The sequence below is a fragment of the Lissotriton helveticus genome, chromosome 6, assembly GCF_964261635.1.
Source record: "Lissotriton helveticus chromosome 6, aLisHel1.1, whole genome shotgun sequence".
NCBI lineage: Eukaryota > Metazoa > Chordata > Amphibia > Caudata > Salamandridae > Lissotriton > Lissotriton helveticus.
In genome coordinates this window covers 1923167978-1923187083 of record NC_136067.1, presented here as the reverse complement: position 1 = coordinate 1923187083, position 19106 = coordinate 1923167978, and positions in this window count along the sequence as shown.

Sequence of the window (19106 nt, the reverse complement as noted above, 5' to 3'; positions counted from 1 at the left end):
GGTTCCCGGGGAGGCTCTCCCCAGCCTGGCTAGGGTTCGGAAGGTGGGACCGGACCCGGGGCTTGAACTCCGTCTGGCCAGGCCCCGAGGGTGCTGGTACCCCTCCGTCCAGCAATCCGGCCGGGGGTCCGGGGCGCCCGGGACGGAGGGTCCACCGGGGGCCCAGGGGAGGCTCTCCCCGGCCCGGCCTAGGGTTCGGAAAGCCGGGACTGGGGCCGGGGACTGGGCCCGGGGCTTGAGCCCCGTCCGGCAGGGCCCAGTGGTGCGGGAATCCCCCCTCCGTCCTGCAAGCCGGCCGGGGGTCGGAGGCGCCCGGGACGGAGGGTCCATCAGGGCCCGGGGAGGCCTGAAGCCCCGGAGCCCTGCAGCCCCAGAGACCTGCAGCTTTGCAGCCCCCGGAACCCTGCAGCCCCAGAGCCCTGCAGCTCCGGGGCAGGCAGATTGGCGTCATTTTGGTCCCGGCCATCTGGTCGCCCCTCTCGCCTCGGCCATCTGGTCGCCCTGGAAGTCATGATGAGGTGCCATTCGCCTCCCGGATCCCAGCGAGGGCTCCAGGAGGTCGGGTACTTTCGCGCCTTGGGTCCCCTCTGTCACCTCGTGTGCACAGATTGCAAGAAAGTCAGGTAATTTCCCTCCGGATTACTAGGGACAGGGTACGCCCGGACACCCCTCCAAGGTTTGTGGTTCTCTGCTAGGGGGACCAGATGGGCTATGCCTGGGTAACACCTCCCTAGGCCACCCGGGGCTTCCTTCCTCCAGGCCAACGGCTTGTCAAATTGCCCAGGACGGGCTCCATGGCTCTTGGGCAGTCGTCCCCCGGGCGTCCGGGGCTCCATCCCTGCCGACGGCATGGAAAAGTGCCCGGGACGGGCTCCGTACGTCCCGGGCAGTCCTCCCCCGGGCGTCCGGGGCACCCATCTCCAGGAGGCCAACAGCATGGCAAAGTACCCGGGACGGGCTCCATGGGTCCCGGGCAGTCCTCCCCCAGGCATCCGGGGCTTCCATCTCCAGGCCAACGGCAGGTCAAAGTGCCCAGGACGGGCTCCACGGGTCCCTGGCAGTCCTCCCCCACCGGGCGTCCGGGGCTCCCTTCCCCAGGCCAACGGCATGCCAGAGTGCCCAGGACGGGCTCCACGAGTCCCGGGCGTCCGGGGCTCCCTTCCCCGGGACACCGGCTTGTCAGAGTGCCCATGACGGGCTCCACGGGTCCCGGGTATCTGGGACTCCCTTCCCTGGGCCAACGGCATGCCGGAGTTCCCAGGACAGGCTCCACGGGTCCCGGGCGTCCGGGGCTCCCTTCCCCGGTCCGACGGCTTGTCAGAGTGCCCAGGACGGGCTCCATGGCTCCCGGGCGTCCGGGGTTCCCTTCCCCGGGTCAGCGGCATGTCAGAGTGCCCAGGACGAGTTCCACGGGTCCCGGGCAGTCCTCCCCCGGGCGTCCGGGGCTCCCTTCCCCGGGCCGTCGGCAGGTCAGAGTGCCCAGGACGGGCTCCATGGGTCCCGGGCAGTCCTCCCCCCGGGCGTCCGGGGCTCCCTTCCCCGGGCAGACGGCAGGTCAGAGTGCCAAGGACGGGCTCCACGGGTCCCGGGCAGTCCTCCCCCCGGGCGTCCAGCGCTCCCTTCTCCAGGCCGATGGCAGGTCAGAGTGACCAGGACGGGCTCCACGGGTCCCGGGCAGTCCTCTCCCGGGCGTACGTGGTTGTCCGACAGATTCGGGCAGATGTGCTTTTACGAACCGGATCGGAATCGGCCCAAATAATAATAATAATCCACATTTGTAAGGCGCACAATCACCCGTAAGGGTCTCTAGGCGCTAGGGGCCGTTGGGAAGATTAAGCAAGCTATTGCCCAGAGTCACATGGTGCTGGGCTAATCTGCCGCCGGTGCCGGGGATCGAACCGTGATCCCCAGATTCCGGAGTCAGCCGCCCTAGCCGCGGCGCCAGCTATTTCCCAGAGTCACGTGGTGCTGGGCTAATCTGCGGCCGGTGCCGGGGATCGAACCCTGATCTCTGGGATGCTCGAGGGTTACTACGCGCTCTACAAAAACCTTAAATAAAAAAATCTCCAGATTCCGGAGTCAGCCGCCCTAGCCGCGGCGCCAGCTATTTCCCAGAGTCACCTGGTGCTGGGCTAATCTGCCGCCGGTGCCGGGGATCGAACCGTGATCTCCAGATTCCGGAGTCAGCCTCCCTAGCCGCGGCGCCAGCTATTTCCCAGAGTCACGTGGTGCTGGGCTAATCTGCGGCCGGTGCCGGGGATCGAACCCTGATCTCTGGGATGCTCGAGGGTTACTACGCGCTCTACAAAAACCTTAAATAAAAAAATCTCCAGATTCCGGAGTCAGCCGCCCTAGCCGCGGCGCCAGCTATTTCCCAGAGTCACCTGGTGCTGGGCTAATCTGCCGCCGGTGCCGGGGATCGAACCGTGATCCCCAGATGGGGATATCCCAAAAATCTGGCATGGATACGGCCCGCCAGGACTGGTTTGGGCACCCCTGCTCTAAAGGCCTTGATGCAGAAGTCAGCGACACATCTACAGCACCGAATCTGTGCATGGTCAGCTGGGAGATTGGATTACTCATCTCATCAGAGGTATACCGAAGTAGATGTGTTTTCTGTTAAACAATTACCTAAATTGCAGCTTGTGTGGGCGGTTGGTACACCGTGACCTCATGAGCGTGCCATCAAACCTCAGCCTGTGAAGGGATAATGGTGCTGCAAATGATTGGATCAATTTATTTTCTATTTTGCAGCACAATAGCAAAAATTAATAGGATTCGAGCCACATTTAAAGATTGTTTGGGGTATTTTTTGAAATAATTTGCGATGTGAAATGTTACTTTGTGCACAGCTGTAAATTACTTTTATCCCTGAAACAGCGAAAGTGGTCCATGACGGAGGCAGCAGTACATCAAGTCCTAATTTTTTCTTTGTGTTTGGTACTTGCAGCCTCCTGCTTGAAATGGGGGAGTAAGAAGATTGCAAGTGCCAGGATGGAAGGTGAAATCCAGGGATAGATAGGTTTGTAATGTAAAATACAAAGCAACAAAACTAGAGAACATGATTGGGAGATGGACAGACACCAGACCTGAGCCACCTGGGACCCCTGTGAGCTGACCCCACCAAGGAGCAAAGCCATGAGATGCTCTGAATACACTTAATATCTTTGATGTGAACATGTACTGTTGTAAAGCGCTCTGATACCTTCGGGTCTAGCTAGCGCTATATAAAACTCTCAAATAAATGCAATAGGTGTCGCGGATTCCAGCAGTCCAGGCAGGAGCCAATTTAAGATGCCACATTCAAGCATGCCTTCTTACGCCTCTGCCCCCACCTCTTGCTTGAATGTGTAGCAGCCAGAAGATATGCGGGTACACCATGCTCCTAGCAGCCTCCTGCCACCGAAGCCTATCTCCTATCTTCTGATCGTGCGTAGGCAGGGATGCAGCTATCGACAGAGCAGCAGGTGCAGTGGCACCAAGGCCTTGGGGTGTAAGTGTGCCACAACACCCCAGTTATGACTTTCTCACTACCCTAATCAGACATTGCGGGTGGGGGGGGGGCATTTTCCTCTTTGCATTAGGTCCCAAGACATCCACTGCTTTTAAGTCTGTGCTCCATAGGTGATGTTGCAGTTAGGCAGAGAGATGCCTTCTCTGTTGAGCAGAAGCGGCATAAAAAGGGGATAATTTCCGGGGGCAAGGGAGTGGGTATTAACCCCCTGGCTGCGGCCGGAATTCTGCGCCTGTGCGGCACAGGAAACATCCTTTACAACGCAACTTTTACCACGCAGTGCCTTTACGACGCAACTTTTACAACGCAAACCATTACAACGCATTGCGCTGGGGGGCGCTCTAGGATAGGGAATAGGTTTAATGTACTATCCAACACCTTCCCTACTATCTATGGGGACTGGAGTTGGAATAGTAAATTAAACTATTCACTACCAGCGCCCCAAAGCACTATGCGTTGTAAAGGCATGCGTTGTAAAAACAGCGTTGTAAAGGCATGCGATGTAAAAGCATGCGTTGTAATGTCATACATCCGTGCGGCACCTTCCGATCGCGGGCGTGGTCATGACGGCTCCCGGCCGTCATCAGCACACGCTCACCGTAACTGGGTTAATGGCAGCTTCGCAGCAGTACTGAAAACAGACCTGAAAAAAACGGTGCTCTTCTGAAAAAGAAATCTCTTTCTTATTGGGCCCGGGGCAAATAGGCCCTACGACCCCTCTCCGGACTCTCCCCCAACCCTCCCTCACGTCCCTCCCCCCCAAGATGACGGTCCTGCCCTACGTAAAATCTGCAACTCCCAGGCATGATTTAGTGGTGATTCACAAATTCAGACATGCCCTAGTTATGTACCCAGGGACAGCATTAATTGTCATATTTAAATGTGTGGAACTTACGAGGCGAAATATCCATTCACAATGCCACATGGAAGTGTAAAAGTATTCATAACAAGGAGCGCCAGAGAAGTGATCTGGGAAAATCATGCAAATTAGGTGAAGAAGCGCCCGGTCACTCCTTTGTGAGCATCCATGGACGGTAATAGGGCATTTCCACACTTATTCACAAATCTATATTTACACCTCAATCGTCCAGATGCTCCAGAAAGTATGGAAAGAGTATAAAGTTTCCCTCCTTGTATACAGTGTGTGCAGGAAGGAAAGATTTTCAGGGGAACAATATTTTCCATGAAGTGATATAAAAGCTATAAGGCGAGTTTTTGAAATGCTGCTAGATTTTTGACTTTGCATTTGAGATCTGTTTAACGCAGATTATCTGTACCTTTAGGGTTACGCATTCTAGGTGTAATCTAAAGTAGTAGGTGACTAGCATGCCCTGTCGCGCGTTCGTTTACGACATTCATAAGTGAGGACCAGCAGAGCTGGCCCGTTGTGTGAATCAGCCATTCATCCATGGACCGTGCCAGCACCAGACCACACGTGCCACAATGTAGGGCATCCCTTGTGAATCAGGCCCCAAATCACTAGTCGCAGCAACAAATCATATTCTACTTTCTATCAGTAAGGACACAGGGCCACATGTATCAAAAAAGCATTTTGTGATCACCAAATAGCGATTTTTACCTAATCGCAAAATGATATGTATTTAAGGAATCGCCAAAGATTTTGCTATTCCTAAAAATTACCAAATAGCGATTCGGTAAATAGGTAATCGCTGTTAGGTAATACTTCTCCCTTCGTTCCTATCGTCCGAAAGGAGCATAGGTGCGAATGGTTTTGCATTAGCTAATTTGCGATTACCTAATTGGCAATCGTAAATTAGCTAATACAAAGCAAATTGTGCCAGGGTGGGGCCTAAGGCTCCCCTGAAGCACCCCAACAAAAACAAAATGTGCACATGTGAAGTGCACACATGCTCTACGGGCATGTGTGTACTACATGGCACTTTAAAAAAAAGCATTCTTGTGCATTTTTCACACGGTTACCATTTGAAGTCGATGGCAATAGCATTTCCTAAATGCACAGTTTGTATTTAGGAAATGCTTGGTACAGATGCGATTCCCTATTTGTAGTCACAATTTTAGGTAATTACAATTTTTGCAATTACCTAAAACTGCGACTACAAAGCCTTCCATACATTATAAAAGGTTATTTTGCATTTGCAATCAGCCGAACTTTGTGATTCGCACGGTTTGCGAGTGCGAAATTGTTTCATACATGTGGCACACAGTTTTACCTGAAAGAATCTGCGAGGGAGCAGTAGCAGAGATTACCTCCAGGCACTAGGTGGCACCTGTGGACATTATCGGTGACATGCATCAACAAAACGTTTTGCGATTCCTTATTAGCGATTTTTAAGGAATCGCAAATAAGGAATCGCAAAACGGGATGCATCAAGAAAATAGCGAATTACTAAGGAATCGTTAAAAATCGCAGAAATAATTGAGATATCGATATTTGCGATATCGCAATTTGCGATATCGCAAATTGCGATATCGCAAATTGCAAGGTCGCACGTTGATGTATATTGATGATGTCAGAACCAGGAACTGTGCCCTCCAAGCCTCATTCTGAAACAGGAAGTGTGCTCTGAGAGCCTCATTTTCACTCCAGGAGCACAGAGAGAGGAGGGAGCTGGTACTGGGAGCAGGAGAGGAGTGTGTCTGATTCATAAAACCTGTAAGGTACACAAAATGGAGCCTGCAGAAACTGTTGAGGACTCTCAAAGTGGCAGAAAAAGAAAACTTAAGTTTTCTGAAACAGAAATTGAAGCCCTGATTGAGGGAGTTGTACACAGCAATGAGAAGCTGTTTGGGAAGGCTTCTCTCAAGGTGCCTGAGCAGGAGAAAAGGAGAATATGGCTCATGATACAAAGCAGAGTGAACGCAATTGGGGTCACTCATCGTACCACCGACGAACTGAAAAAAAGGTGGTACGATTTGCGCAGTAGGGCCAAGGCGTGCATCGCAGAGCGCTTGAAGGAAGCACTACTAACTGGAGGAGGGACACCACCACACACCGGAAACACTCCCATGGAGGATTTAATTGAGAGCACAATCCAGAAAGAAGCTGTTGTCGGTGTGACGCATCTGGATACCTCCGGAGCAGCACACACGTCCCAAGGTAAGAGGAATGCATGTGTACATTGTCCCTATCACTGCAGTGTGAATGGTAGCTCTGCATAGCGCACACGCATGTAGTGAAACATTAACATCACTTTCAATAGTATAGCAAGTGCATCATGGGAGATGTAGTTTGGTCAAGCAGTTCCAGTCACAGACACACATTTTAATTAAACCAAGTCCAAAAGAGTAGTAACTGTGCCAAAGTATAAATGATTATTCATGTTACAACAGTCACATAACTAAAAAGCATACATTAATGCTGTTGTGCACTGTTTAACCTCACAGATGCAGAACATGGTGAGGCCGGGGACAATGATGTCCAGGACATCCAGCTCAGCAGCGCCTCTGAACCTGATAACACACCAGCTTTCGAAAAGCATCCAATCACGTGTTCCACAATTACGTAGGACACCTGTTCAAAGTTTGGTACCCTATCCCACAGATGATGAGGCTGATACGGGACCTCATGTCAGCAACCCACGAAGTACTACCGCCACAAGTAGATCATCCTTCAACCGGAGAGGCAATTCAAGGTTGACAAGGAGACGACGCACAGCACGAAGGCCACAGCAGGTGGAACAGTTGAATGATGTCTGGGGTGGCTTGGAGGGACAGATGCTTCGGTCACATCGCCTGCAGGCAAAAAACACTAGATTGATCAAGGACGAAATTGCCAAAATGTCAGTTACCTAGCTGTGTTTGCCACTAGTCTCCAGGAAATGACAAGAGTCATGCATGATGGTCGAATAGCACACAATGCACAGCATCAACAACTCATGCAGCAACTGAAAATGCAAGTGGCGTCCAATAACACACTGGCCACAGCAACAGCTATGTTGTCACGTAGAATATCAACAATGCAGACCGAAATGTCCAATGATAATAGTGATGTTGCCACAGGATTACAGCAAGTCACTAACGCAGTAGAGATGGAGACTGCATCTACAAGTGGTGAAAACATCCCTGCACCAAATGTAATCAGTGAGGGGGCCTCAGGCATGATCAATACACCAATGCCAAATGTCAATGAGGCTAGACGGTCCAAACGCTGTGCCATCACATCCAGACCCCGCCTAGGGCAAGAAGATGCTGCTGCCGAGAGGCGTCTCGGTGTTAGGGGCAAGAAACGCTAGGCTCCCATGCACAAATCCTGTTGAGCTGGTGAATGAACCATTCTCACATTGTGACCTCATCACTGATTGACAAGTATTTTAATTTATTTTGAAATAGTAAATGTTGTTGGCAACAAAAGTGTGCCCAAAGTCACTTTTAAAGTGCGCCTCTGTTTCCTGGTCACATATTCTTATTATTAAAAATTACTTTGCAAACCATACTGTCTTCGTGTCATCTTTACTCACCTTAAAAGTAATTTTGTGTGATCTCCATTCTGCGTCTGCGTCCTTCTGCTGCGTCAGATCCTTGTTGGGCACGTTGGTGAAGGATTGGCTGGTTTTCATCCTCAGAGTCACTGTCAGAAAGGTAAATTTCCAGGCCTCCCTTTGTCGCTATGTTGTGCAGCATGGCACATGCTGCCACAATTTTGCAGCATTGCTCTGGGTTGTATTTCATTGCTCCTCCTGTCTTATGTAGGCGTCTGAATCTGCTCTTTAGTAGCCCAAATGTTCTCTCTATCACATTCCTCGTTGAGATATGCGCTGCATTGTATCTTCTTTGGCCGGCTGTTGCAGGATTGAGATATGGTGTCATGAGGTAATTGCGCAAGGCGTATGCGCTGTCGCCTACATGTGAGAAAAGAAAATATGTCAACTATGAGTTTCAGATATGCATTTGTGACAAGTTTGCAATGCTGTGTGGCACATATTTACCTAGCAAATGTCCCTCTCCAAAGTCTCCCCTTGCAAGTCGGGTCTGCATGCCACTTTGCCTGAAGATGAATGAATCATGTGCACTGCCAGGAAATTGCGCTACAATGTCTGTTATTATGGTTTTGGTATTACACACAACCTGAATGTTGAGGGAATGGTAGCATTTCCTATTTCTATACAAATATTCCTGTGTAGCTGGGGGACATATTGCAACATGGGTGCAATCTATACATCCAATTACTTGTGGGAAGCCAGCTATCTGATAAAATTCCTGCTTAGTCTTAGCTAGGTCATGGGCTGAGGTTGGAAAACTAATATGTGCATGTATCCGGGACATCATGGCATCAAGGAACGCTTTCAAAATTCTTGATAATGCACTTTGTGAGACACCTCCGGCTACTGGAATTACTCCCTGAAAACTGCCTGATGCCAGTAGGTGTAGGCAACATAATATTTGTACGTGCGTTGGGATAGCTTGGGTCCTATGTGTCTGTCGTTGGAGAATGGGGTCCAATTCATTAATTAGATCAATTATCATTTGTCCATTCAGCCTATACTTATCGTATATTTCGTCATCCTGCTGGCCAAGCAAAGTTATGCGCACTCTGAATATGCGTTCATTGATTCGCCTCCTTCTCTGTCGAGCACCTAGCAGCCGCATCCTCCTCGCCATCAGGTACAGACCAGCCATTTTGAGATCTGGGGCCTTGTGTGGGTGTGTTTTATACATTTTCAGTTGGTTTGCAGGTGTTTCAGGTTAGATTTTTATTTTTACCACCTGGTTGTGTCCCTTCTTAATTAGCAAGTGCAAAATTGCAATTATTGAGAAAATCGCAATTAGCGATTTTTTATGCATATCAATTGCGAATCCTTATTTGCGATTTGGTAATGCGATTCGCAGATAAGGAATCGCACTAGTATTCTCAGAATATTTTTTGCTATTTCTCATTTTTAGCGAATATTTAGCGATTTTCGCTAATATTTGGATGATGCATTTCTACACTGCCATTTGCGAGCGCTATTGCTCTGAAATTGCGATTCGCATCATTTGCGCATTCGCAAACGCTTGATGCATGTGCCTGTATGTGAAATGCAAAGCAGACTTTTCATGCCGAGCGGCATGATGCAGCCTAGAGGTGAAGTATAGCACCGCTTTGGAACTTGCTGAGTCCTTATGTCTCAGTGCCTGCCTCAAATTGTCTCCCCAGGTGCATCTCTTCTCTTAAATTCCCACCCAAGCTTTCATTAGGTGCAAACGAATTCAAAGTTTTCATTCCCTGACTTCTGAGATCCGTCTGTTGTGGTACCGGACCGTAAGCAATTCAGACTTTTCGGACTCTGGGCACATGAGACGCCAGGAAAAAGTTGTACCTATGCAACCACCAGTTTACTCTCCGGTTTGGGTTCAGAGTTTCAGACTTTTAAAATTCACAGTGATTAAACTCATTAAAGCGGCACCAGATACACGCTTTGATAAGTACTTTCAGAAAGGATTATTTAATTATATATAGTAATGTCCTAGGGAAGGCAGTTCCGCATGCGTAATGCTGCACAGTTTTTCTGTTTTTCCCCATAGCAAATATTCTTTCCTTTGGAAAACCAAATTCCTCTACACTGCCACCAATTTTAGGAGTGTGCAGCTCGGATTCCACTCTGTCAACACATTTGCCCCTACAAGGAGTAAACCAGTGACAGTTTCCAGGGTTGGAATACGTCATTGAGAGGTTTGTGAATATAATGAAATATAGTAATAAGGTTCAAACGGGACCGAGCAAGCGAACTGAAGCACAGTAGAGCCAAGGAGAGCGGCTTCTGGCAGAGCTTGACCTCTCAGAGTAACTGCTGCCGGTTCAAACCCTTAGTTAGAACTCCGAGGACTCGTGCTTTAAAATAGAGGAAGAGAAAAACATTCTAAAGGAAAGCCATTTAACCCTTTCGCTGCGGCGGCTATTCCGCCGCAGTGCTAAGGGGCGGGGGGGCGCGCAGCACTCCGACGCTGGTGACGGAACCGCTCCGTCACGGCCCTCGGGTGAGCTGTGCTTGTGACGGAACGGTTCCGCCAAGGCCCGCCTGCTCAATAGAACGCGCCGGGAAGGAATCGTTCCGTCACCAGCACAGCCCACCCGAGGGGCGTGACGGAGCGGTTCCTTCACCAGCGTGGGAGGGGTTAAGGAAGGACACAGGTAGAATGCCCATAGGAAAAAGAGGAAAGGACCACACAAGCCAGACACACTTAGAATGAGACCAATCAGCCCCTTACGCAAACACGCTCATGCACGTACACACACACATCCAAGCTTACCAACCAGATTCAACATAGACATAGAAGAAGGAACCAACATTAGCACAAGATACCACTTTTTGAGTCTAAGAAAGGACGTTCTCGTAGATGATATTATACCTTATTGAGTAAAATAACTAAGCCTGGGCAGTGAGCTCTGCTCCGTTCGCAGAGTTTGCAGAGTTATCCGCGCTGCGCAGAGCATGCGAAGTTCCCAAAAACTTGCGGAGCTGAGATTTTTCCCTCGCTCACGCTCATCAACGTCAAGCTGGTGAACGCGAGCGAGAAAAATCCACCTCCCGGAAAGATTTATTTCTTGCTTGCGATCGCCAAGATCTAGTTGGTGAGTGCAAGCGAGGAAAATCAACCTCCTGGTGAGATTTCTAAATGTGTGTTGTTAGAAATGGGATTTCTGGTTGGCAAAGGTTTGCGCCAAAGCCAGGCAGAAACCACCACTCTAGTCAGGGCAAGATAACCCCTGCTCACCCCCTTGGTAGTTTGGCACGAGCAGTCAGGCTTATCCCGGAGGCAATGTGTAAAGCATTTGCGCAACACCCACACAGCAGCAACACACTAGGCACACCACAAAAAGGAACTCCAGACAAGGTTATATATAAAAATAGCCTTTGTATTACCATAAACACATTAGATCATAATCACACAATTACACTGTGCCAACTGGCACTGGGCAGTATTTACAGGGGATTATGTACACAGGACAGGTCCACGTGTGCCACCGTCAGAAATAGCACTTAGTAGAAATAGCACTTCTAGAACATAGAATAATTGTAGCACAAAATAACCATTGTGGAACACAACCAGTAACCACTGGTAAAAGGTAGATACACACTACGCAATACTAATCACCTTAGGCATAGATCACACAGGTACACATAAACTTACTAGTAGTAGGCAAAACAACCTCCTAAGCATAAAACACATTTAGGGGTATCACAGGCATAAAGGTATTGCACATTACGCATAAATCACATTAGGTATGAGGTAATCACCACCATAGACAAATCACCAATCACCTGGCGCAGAATCACAGTAGGTACTGACACGGTGCGCCCCAGGCGGGCGCACAACATAGGAAAACTGTCCCTAGGCCAACTGGCCTCTCATGGGGCTCAAATGCCCTATGTCCAGCAATAGTCAGGGCGTAAGCTGCCAACGCAGTAACATACAGTGCGCAGAGGGGCCTAAACATAGCAGTGGCCCACTACTTGCTGGGCAGCTGTGTAATCTCAAAGCACAGGTCCCCTAAAAATAAAGAACCTAAATGGTGCAGGTGCCCACTAGTTGCTGGGCAGCTGTGAGGTAGGGAGAACCGCGGCAAGGGCTCTCAGTAGCCCTTTTAAACCAATTGCGCCAACGTTGGAGCCCTCTGGCTCTAAAAATGAAGTATATCCCTGGGAGCACTCTAGCTCCGGAACTGACTATGTGCAGGTTGGGGTAGCACGGACCCCTGAGGACCCCACTGGGCCCTTTAACTTCAAATGACCCAACGTTGGAGTCCCGCTCTGGGGCTCAAAAAGACAACACCGGCACCTTGCTTCACTCATCGGTCTCTTGCGGGCACTCCTCTGGTCTCCAGGCTGGCCACACGGGACTCTCCTGGACTCCCTTCCTCTGCCTTTGGTGTCGGCTTGGTGGGGGCTAATATGCCGGGGGCAGGCACCGACAATGTGCCTCGTGCCCCCTCCGCGTCCCTTCCTGACGGCTGACGGCTTCCTCTTGGGGCTTGCGGGGCTCTCCCCTTTACACGGGGGGCCCGTCAGCCACGGCAGCACTCCTCCGGAGGCTTGGCGGCGTTGGCAGCACCTGGGGCTCTCCCTCGCTCTCGGGAGCCCCGGGAAAGACGGCCTCTGTCTCCAGTCGGCACAGGGGCACGGGGTAGGCTCGCGTCCGCTTCCTGGTTGTTGCGGCCCTGCCCACGTCACGCCACAGCTTGCCTGGCTTCCGGTGTCTCCGGGAACAACCTCAGGGTCGTCGCGGGCAGAGTGGCGGCCCTCTGTACCTCCCACGGTGGCAGAACTACGGGGTAGGCTCCCGAAAATTAACACAAAGTCTCTGGCGGGGTGGGCCCCTGCTAGGGGACGTTAAAAACGGCAATTGCACAAAGCCCCTGGCAGGGTGGGCACCCGCTAGGGGTATCTCAAATGCACAAGGCGGGGGGGAAATACCCACGATGCCGCTCCTCGCCACAGGCACCAGCCTTCCTCCCGGGGTTAGAAACTCAGCGCTGCAAGACACCACGGTCTAGCGCTTCCTCAGAGGACAAAATCAAGCGCTCCCAGGCACTACAAGGAAAAATAAAGCGCTCCCAGGCGCTACAAGGCAAAGATCAGAAAAAGTCCTTAGGAAGGCGGGGGGGGGGCAAAGGCTGGGCCCAGGGGCCAGCTCACAGGGTCCTCCAGCAGGGAGGCAGTCCCCAGTGGTGGTCCTCCTGGCGCCCAGCAGCAGCAGCAGGCCCCCCTCAAGTTAGGACACAGAAGAATATTTTACATGGGGTCACAGCCCCTTTTTATACATACATTTCCTTTGTCTGGGTGCAGGGTAGGGGGAGAACCAGACGCAGCTGGTTCTGGAGCACTTTGTTGTGCTCAGCCCCTCTCCCTATTCAGAGGACAGGTTAGGGACATCAGTCGCACTACAGGGGGCGGAGCCAGCATTGTGTAAGGAAGGCCCAGCCCTATTCAGGTCCCGGGTGTACTCCTCCCTCCCATCAACATGCAGATCTCTCCATTCACCACCGGGACAGACCCATCCTGACTCCTGGAGCGGGGCACACCAGCCAGCTCAAGCCAATCACAAGCCAGACAGTCAATTCACATTTACTACACAGACATGCCAACTTCTAGAAGTGGCACTTCTACACCAGACACATTAAATCTGCGCACACCATTGCGCAGCATTTAATATCACGAGTTCGCACATACCAAACTCGCCCCTGCACTCCCCACGCATCAGGAACTACCATGGACACACACATCCCCATGCATTCCTATGGGAGGGCAGGCCAATCTCACAATATGCACTCAGAGTGCGCAAGCACTTTACACTGGGACACAGTGTTAAAGTGCGCAGAAGCCAAAAACAATTAACACCAGGTCACCTTTAAAAGCAAAAGATTTAGGGCTGAACCTGCCAAAAGGGCCAAGTCCAACATGTGTGGTCGGATTTCTCAATGCAAGTGGTCGGGACTCGCATTGAGCAACCTTCCGTTCGTGTTGAGAAAGCTGCCGCTCAAGTAGAAAACCTACTTGAGCAGCAGAATGGAAGCTGTGCCCTCTTGCGCTGCGCATGGTGCAGTTCGCAATGACTTGACAGCATGGGACAATCACCCAGCGCTCAAAATCACCAAGAACGGCATGACCCTAACACACTCTGCCGCTCGCGCAGCACGGGGGAGTTTTTTTGTCACTTTACGAAGTTCCGCGTGTACTCCATCCAGGCATAAATATTACATTTGAATAAATCATTGTACCAGTGCAAATTCACAATCTGAGAATTGGAAAACAGAATTTGCACTCTAGACCAAGCCATATACATGTGTACTTTGAACTTATACATGCAAATGGTTTGGTAAATCATGCACTGTGTCTTTTCCTCAATTTAATTGTGATGGGACTTCAAATTTCACAAACCCAGTGGTTGTTGTCTATAGTTGTATGCATAGCACACGGAATGGTCACTTGACAGTGTCTAATATTTGAACCGTTAGTGCTCTATTCTGTACACAATTCATATTGAGTAGTGATTTATTGTGTTCGAAATGGGATAAACACATAAAAAATGGGGTAGTAGCAAATGCCAAAACAGTTTGCTCAAGTTAACATCCATTATTTTTCCATCTATATGTTAACTGGATGCAAAATCACACCAGATACCTGTTTTTGCGGCAGGGTGCCCATGTGCACACACACACAGTCCTTAAATCTAAATAACATCAGGTGTAGAGGTCAATAATTATTAAATTATCAAATAAAGTTAATTAGGAAGCAATGGGAACAAAAATACAATGTGTCAATGGGATGAAGAAGACTGGACTCAGGCACTGTCAGAGTCCACTGGCAGGGATGGTCTAATGGAAGACTGCTGCTTGTTGGTTAACTCAAGGTTAAGTTCAAGTTTTAGGGAGAACCGGCATATAGACACCCATAGCTGTTAATGGCGAAGGTGCAAAGTTTTATAATGGTTCGTGTTTCAACCCAGTCAAAGATTTTACCATTGGACTTTGACAATTTTTTGAAAGTTGGAAATCCTCAGTGGGCCGCAGCGTGAATCAGTGGTTGAGTAGGGCTCCACAAAACCAGATGTGTCTTCTCCATGGTCCCACGTGGACCTCAAACTTTGCACTCAAAATGTCAGAGCTGGTCTAACCTGGAAAATCTACTCTCGGAGGTCGCCACCTTTTTGGGTCATCCTGACCCTTTGTCCCCATCCCCCAAATATGAAAAAAGCCCAACTTTCAGGAAAAGTTATTTTGACTACCCAGCTGGTGCTCAAAAGTACCAAACATCTGAACTCACTCCTAGGACCTGCTTGCTGCACCATTCCAGCTTTGGAGAGAAGTTACAAGCAGCAGGCTGGCTGCTTCTGGACAGATCTACCCCCCACGCCCCTTTCACATGTGAGGTCAGTAATGAGATATTCCCCTTAGTTCCTGAAGAGATTCTGGAAAAGGTGAAGCCGCCTGTCCAAAGTCCATCTCCAGACAAATTGGAATTCTTCCAAGTCTTCTATTGTCTCTGTCCTGTTCATGTTTGAAGATGGTATGCGGCAGATAGTAACAGGTAACACAGGTGTGATATGTATAATTCTCTAAGTAAACCAAGCTACAGTCCCTACATATTCTCCCCAAACTTTTTCAGGACTGTGACCGACCTCCCTTGTCCCAAATCAGCTTCCCTGAACTTACAAGCTCCTGAATTCCAAAATGGCAGAACTAAGCATGACCCTTCACCTGGAAGGAGACAGGTGTCATACAATCTACTGCTAGGCATGCTAGGCAGACGTCATTCCAGGAGGAAGCTGCACAGGTAGAAAAGGCTCTGCTTGTAGAACTGCCTCTCGCGTGAACAAATGAGTTGTGAAAAAGCAGATATCACCTGTCATACCTGTTTTTGATGTCATATTCCAGGTTTTGTCTCGAACGTGAGTAAAGAAAGCTGGCTCTGGACTCATGGTTAGAATGTTACTGTTAGGCAGCCTGTGCCACCACTGCACACATTACAGATGACGTGTACAATGGTAAAATGTGCAAATTTAAGAAATTCGTCTTGTGTCTTAGGGAAAAGCTCATACAGCTTGGAGGTATTCAGTAGCTTTCATCTCAGCAAGAGTTAAAATGTAAGTTGATCAGACACCAAATAAAGAAGAGGGGAAAAGGGGTGAACAGATGGATTTCCCATAGTTTGTAGACCTTTGAGGTTCTTGCATTTGGAATAGGATTCTGTTTCCATTCTGTAGCGGAACTTTAACAGCTGCCAGCCTGCCATTAACTCTTTTCTGAAAACCCCCTCTGAGGGGTGGGTAATTTCTCAAACACCGCTTTCTCTGCCACTGTAGCTCACTCCACATACAGTAGAAAATGCCCCGAAGAATGTGATCCTTTCTGGAAGTCTGCTGAACTGTTAACTCCTATCCAAAGATTGGGAGTTAATATTTATATCAAGAGTCTGAAAAACCTTGTTCCTTGCCATAAAGAAGTGCCATGCCTGTCTTGCAAATCAATCAATTTTTGCAGCAATATTTAAAACATTTTTTTTATTGAGCCATAAATATAACACAGTAAAGCACAATCAACAAAGAAGACGGAAGAAAAGGAATATAGGTAAGAGATTGCACACAGGTTATTCATTAACGTTGGAAATGTAAACATCACATGATTCCAAAAGTGAAAATAACGAGAATTATCCAATTCTAAAAAATGTATATTAGCAGTTGGAATAGAAGAACAAACAATTCTATAACAAATATATGACAGAAATAGAGCCATTATAAAAGAACATATATAATAGAATGACAGTACCTCATTAGTCCCATTGGAGGCTAGCCCAGATCGTATTGAATTTGAGCCGGGAACGAGGCCCTCTGGCCTTAGCCAAAGTAAATTCCATCTCATATACCGGTCAAAGCAGAGCGCAAACCTCGCTAATATTTGGACCGACATTGTTTATCCAGATCCAAGCAGTACATTATCGGGCACATACTAAAATGATAGCAGCTAACAGACTTTCGTACCTAGCGTCGTCACATTTGAGCCCTAAAACTATTTCCTTTTTCGGTGAGCTGGAAGCTTTGACCAAGGAATGGGGTAAGACTATTGAAAACCTCTGTCCAGAATCTGTTGAGCCAAGGGCAGTCAATAAACATTTGCCTTTGGTCAGCTGTAAAGAGTTGACATTTTGGACAGAATGACTTAGCGGATGGTCGAGATACTGCCCACTTAGAAATAATCGCTGGTGTGTAATACAACATATCAATTGCCCGAAGCTGTTGTAATTTCAAATTAACAGAAGTTACCACCTTATCTAGTACACCCACTGACTCCTGTATTTCCTCAACTGTTATTTCAACCCTAAGAGTCCGACTTAGGGGCTGATTATGATGGCGGACGGACCTGAGTCCGTCCGCCACCATAGAGTAGGAGGGACCGTCCGCAGGGGCTGCGGCGGTCCCTCCGTGCAGATTAGGATGTGACCGCCAGGGTGGCGGTCACATCCTCAATCTTTAACATTGCGGCGGGTGCAGCTCCAAGCTGCACCCGCCGCAATGTTGAAAATGCATGCACAGCATTTGCGTGCACAAAGAGGCAGGCACCGCGCGGTGCCTGCCGCTTTGTTCACGCAAATGCAGGGGGGTACCATAGGTACCCCCCATGTGCACCCCCCAACCCCCCTTCACCCAAGGGGCCCGCAACGGGCCCCCGAAGTGAAGGTCCGTATGCTTTTCCACGGCGGAAAAGCCGCAGTGGAAAAGCATACTTTTTACTCCATCATAATATGGCTGGCGGTGTCTGATAGACACCGCCAGCCATGTTACTGCTTTTCCGCCGCATTCCGCCCGCGGCGGAAAAGCGGCGGACAGATACTAAGACCCACCAGCCACCCTAATTTGGCGGTGGGTCTTGCCAGCATCCGCGGCGGTTTTCCCGCATCCTCCGGGCCGGCGGTGGCTTCCGCCGGCCCAGAGGATGCGGGAAATCCGGCATCCTAATGACCCCCTTAGTTTGGTAGCTATCTGCATACTATCATCATTAGCTGCTGCTAAAAATTTCCGATAAGCAGCGCCAATTGCGCCTCGGCCGGAGCTCATATATATTCCTGACAGTATTTCTGATGGGTTTGGCATGACTAATAGCTTTTGACCTCTAACAAAAAAGTCCCCTGATTTGTAAGTACTTAAAAAAGGTACTCTGCAATAGCCCAAACGCGACTTTTAATGAGATAAAAGAGCGGAACCCACGTTCATCGTACAATTGTCCGATTTGATTGATGCTGCTATGTTGCCACACCTTCCCAATAGTGTCTTGAAATATATCGGGCAGCATAAGATTGCCTATATTACATTTTTTTTTTTTTTAATATTCATCAAGCTGAAACATTATATGTTTATACATATTAAAACATCATTCATCAACCACTGGCAGCTATTACTATGTGGGCGCAATGGAAACTGGCAAAAAGGCAAAATTGCCTTGCAGAGTGCCAGGTACCCAATGAATGCAATGGTTTATGCTACATAGGTTCTAGACGGCAGCGTTGTAGGTACACTGTGAATGCATTGGTTTATGCTATCTAGGTTCTAGATTGCATCTTGTTAGGCACGCAGCGAGTGCAATGGTTTATGTTAGCTAGGTACCAGATTCTATCTTGATTGGTACGAGGTGAATGCAATGGTTTATGCTATATAGGTTCTAGATTCCATATTGGTTGGTACAACGGTTTATGCTATATAGGTTCTAGATTGCAGCATGGTAGGTACGTAATAAATGCAACGGTTTATGCTCTGAAGGTTCATGCTCTAAAGGTTCTAGATTGCAGCTGGTAGGTGCACAATGAATGCAATGGTTATGCTTTATACTATACAGGTTCTAGATTGCATCTTGGTAAGTATGCAGTGAATGCAATGGTTTATGCTATATAGGTTCTAGATTCGATCTTGGTTGGTACAACGGTTTATGCTACATAGGTTCTAGATTGCAGCATGGTAGGTACATAATAAATAAAACGGTTTATGCTCTAAAGGTTCATGCTCTAAAGGTTCTAGATTGCAGCATGATAGGTGCACAATGAATGCAATGGTTATGCTTTATAGTATACAGGTTCTAGATTGCATCTTGGTAGGTATGCAGTGAATGCAATGGTTTATGTTATCTAGGTTCTAGATTGCATCT